The sequence below is a fragment of the Octodon degus genome, unplaced genomic scaffold, assembly GCF_000260255.1.
Source record: "Octodon degus isolate 3935 unplaced genomic scaffold, OctDeg1.0 scaffold00022, whole genome shotgun sequence".
Lineage (NCBI taxonomy): Eukaryota > Metazoa > Chordata > Mammalia > Rodentia > Octodontidae > Octodon > Octodon degus.
The window spans coordinates 9,752,900-9,756,993 of NW_004524598.1; the positions used below are offsets into that span (position 1 = coordinate 9,752,900).

Sequence of the window (4,094 nt, forward strand, 5' to 3'; positions counted from 1 at the left end):
TATATATTTATAAAAAATATATTAAAGGGCTGCAGAGATAGCTGAGTGGTCTAAGTGCCTGCCTGGCAAGCACAAGGACCTGAGTACGATGCCCAGTACTGCATGCTGTGCCAGCCCCAGAACCAGGCATGTGGCACACGTCTATAATCCCAGAACTGGGGAGACTGAGGCAGGAGGATCACTATGAGTCTGAGCTGCGTAGTGAAACCTTGTACCAAATAAAGAAATAAAAGATTTTTTTCTAAAGCATATTAAAAAGTATAAAAAGTATATTTATTTCAAGTTGTCCCAACAGGGTGAAATGTTTTCAGTCAGCAATGATCACGCCTCAGGTGAGCCTCACTGGCTACAATACTGCCACTGCGCGCAGCTAAAGGAGTATATTTATATCTAGCCATGTAGACTGCTGTGTATAGGAAATTGCCCATTGTAAAAAAGGATATTATTTAATGATAAGATAGCCAAATCACCATGAAGATATACCAATCCTAACAACAGAGTTTCAAACATCTGGAGCAAAAACTGAAAGAAGAAAATATAGATAAACCTCTTCTCTGACTACCAAAATTTCCACTCTGTTCATTTTAGTAACAGAGAACTATAGACAGGCTATTAACAAGGACTAGAAAAATTCAACAACCCATAGCCAACCTGTCCTGATTAACAGCTATAGAACCACCCACCCAACTAGGCAGGATGAACTTCCTCTTCAAATATACATGGGATATTCACCACCAAGGTAGACCATATCTTGGATTATAAAACGTTAGAGTATTAAATAAATAGCAACAACAACCAAAACAATACCACCAAAAAGTCCAGGAAATCTTGAAACAGATAGAATAACACACTTCTAAATAAATTATGCATTAAAGATTTTTTTTAAATGTATTGGTACAGGGTCTCACTACACAGCTTGGACTTGTCGTGGTCCTCTTGTTTTCAGCCTCCCCAGTGCTGGGATTACAGGTGTGCACTACCATGCCTGGTTGCAGTGGCCAGCTCAGGACTCGTGGAGGTGGGGCCAGTACCACATGTGGTGCTGGTGATCACGAATTGAACCCTTGTTTCTGTTTTTGCCTAAGCAGGTGCTGAATCTGCTGAGCTACCTTGTTGGCCTTATGTATTAAAGATTAAGTATCATAAAATACTTTAAATATTGAATTGAATGAAATAAAAATATAGCATTAAAATCTTAGCTACTTAGAAGAAATTTTGTACTTAAGTGCTTGGGTTGGAAAGGCTTCAAAGAATTCTCTTCTTTCATTGCAAGATGCTAGAAAAAAGAAAGAAGCTTAAATAGATTAAAGAAATAGTACAAGAAGTTGATACAATTTTAAAAAAGCAGGGCTGGTGAGATGGCTTAGTGGTCTAAAGCACCTACTTAGAACAAGCTTAGCAAAGCACAGGGACCGCAGTTCAATCCCCCAGCACCACATGCCTGCCAGCCCCGCCCCCTGGTGGGCTGAGCTGGCCACACACACACACACACACACACACGCACAAATACATAAAAAATGTAAAAAAAAAAAGCAGCAGAGAATATTAGCAATAAAATTCAGCAACTTATATAGTAACACATGATGAAGTATTAGAAGATATGTTACCGAGATCAACAATAAAGAAGATACTATTAAAGATTGCATATGTGTATCTAAGGGGAAATTAAAAACAACTTCACACAGGGGAGATGGCTCAGTGGAATAAGTGCTTCCCTGGCAAGCGCAAAGGCCTGAGTTCAATCCTTGGTTCCACCAAAAGAAAACAACTCCACACACACCATATTGACTTGGATTAAATGGATCACTTCCTCAAAAACCACAAACTACTAAAATTCACCCAAGATAAAACAGATAATCTAAATAGTCCTATAGCTATCACAGAAATATAATTTGGAGTTAATTTTTTTTCTGAGTAGGAAATGTAGTTTTACTGGCTGTTTTTACAAATTATTTAAAGAAGTAATAACAGTTTTGCATAGTCCCCTACAGAAAGTAGAAGAGAAGGAGGACTTCATAATTCATTTCATAAGGCATCTATTACTCGATACCAAATCCAGATTGACAAGGAGAGAAGCTACAGGTTAGTCCTCTAACATGACTGTGGACACAAAATGCTCAATGTGTGCTACCAAACTGAATCCTGAAATATATGAAAATAGTGCACTCCCCACAAATATACAGTGTTTTTCCCCTTTAAAGACAACATAATCATGAATATATAAAATTTCATAGTCTACACAAGAACTCCTAGAACTAAAATATGAAGGTTTCTTTTTAAGATACATAATGTAGGGCTGGGGAGATGGCTCAGTGGAATAAGTGCTTCCCTGGCAAGTGCAAGGGCCTGAGTTTAATCCCCGGTTCCACCAAAAAAAAAAAAAAAAAGATACATAATGTAAGGTCCACAAAAATACTGATCATATTTACTTATATATAGCCACAGTAAATAACTATAAAACAAGATCACAAATAAAATGCCTCTTATAATAGCTCAAAATTACTTAGGATACAGCATCAGTCTACTGAAAGCAACAAAATGCTGATGAAAGGAATCCAAACAGACCTGAATCAATGGAGAACACACTGCATCCAAAGACTGGCAGATTCAAGGCAACAAATATTCACAGGATTTTCTTGTAGCTATACAAAGATTGATTCTGAAATTTATATGTAAAGATGGTAGAGCTGGGATACATGAAACAATTTTGAAAAAGAAAAATGTAGTTGAAGTTGACATCTGATATTAAGACTCAACACGCAGCCACAATAACGGTATGGGAGAATCACATGGCCAGTGGGTGGAAGGGATCCAACACAAATCCACAAATATGTAACAAACTGATTAAAAAAATAAAGGCACAACACTAATTCAAAGAGAGATTTTTCCACAAATGTTACTAGAAAATTGGGCATCCATCAACAAAACACAAAAAGCAAAATGTTAACCTAAACCTCACACCTTATATAAAAACTAACTCAAAATGGCTAATAGATCTAAACATAAACCTGTAAAACAGATTTTAGACTAAAACAGAAGAAAATAAATATTTATGACCCAGGGTTAAGTGAAGACTTCTTTAGATAGAACATGTAAAGCACAATCCCTGAAAGAAAACTGTTAAAGCAGTTTGTATCAAAAGGAAAAACTTCTATGATGTGAAAGATACTGTTAATAGAATAAAAAGAAAAAGACAAGGGGCCGGGGAGATGGCTCAGTGGAATAAGCACTTCCCTGGCAAGTGCAAGGGCCTGAGTTCAATCCCCGGTTCTGAAAAAAAAAAAAAAAAAAAAAGACAAACCATGGGCCAGGAGAAACTATGTGCAGATTTTATATCTGGCAGATAACTTGCATGCAAGGGACACAAAGAACTCTTTAAACCATACAGTAGGAAGACTAGTGCAATCGTGAAAATAGGCAAAGGATTTGAATTACATTTCCTCAGATAGAATCTGTAAATGGTAAATAAACATAGAATCATGTTCAACATCACTGGCTGTTAGAGAAATACACTTTAAAACCATGGTGAGACCTACTACACATCCATCATAGTGACTAAAATTAAAAAAAAAAAACAACACAAAACATTACATTGCTGGTGGAATTCAAAATGGTGTGGCCACTCTGGAAACTTTTTGACAGTTTCTTATAAAGTTACACATATACTTACCTTTTTTTTTTTTTTTTTTGGTGGAATGGGGGATTGAACTCCAGCCCTTGTGTTTGCCAGGGAAGCGCTTATTCCACTGAACCATCTCTCTGGCCCTCCATATACTTAACTATTAAACCTAGCAATTGTTCTCCTGAGTATTTACCTTAGAAAAACAAGGCTAATGTTCATACAAATAACTTTCACAAATGTTTATAGCAGTATTCAAATACTTATATGAGCTTTATTTGTAACAGACAAAAACTAGAAACAATTCATATGTCCGTCCATGGCAAAGGATTAAATAAATTACGGTGCATCCATACTTTGGAATAGTACTCAGCAATGAATGGGAACAAGCTATGGATAAGTACAGCCACTTTAATGGATATTAGAGGCATTTTGCTGAATAAAAAAAGAGAAGTCTAAAAGGGTTACAGATTGT

General features: G+C 36.4%; 1 non-coding gene across 1 annotated transcript; it reads right to left on the bottom strand.

Annotated features, from left to right (window-relative positions):
• Nucleotides 1-228: 228 nt before the first annotated feature.
• LOC111815856 lies at nucleotides 229-372 on the bottom strand. The gene has a single exon (XR_002820476.1). It is a non-coding gene; the product is annotated as a U4 spliceosomal RNA (small nuclear RNA).
• Nucleotides 373-4,094: the final 3,722 nt, after the last annotated feature.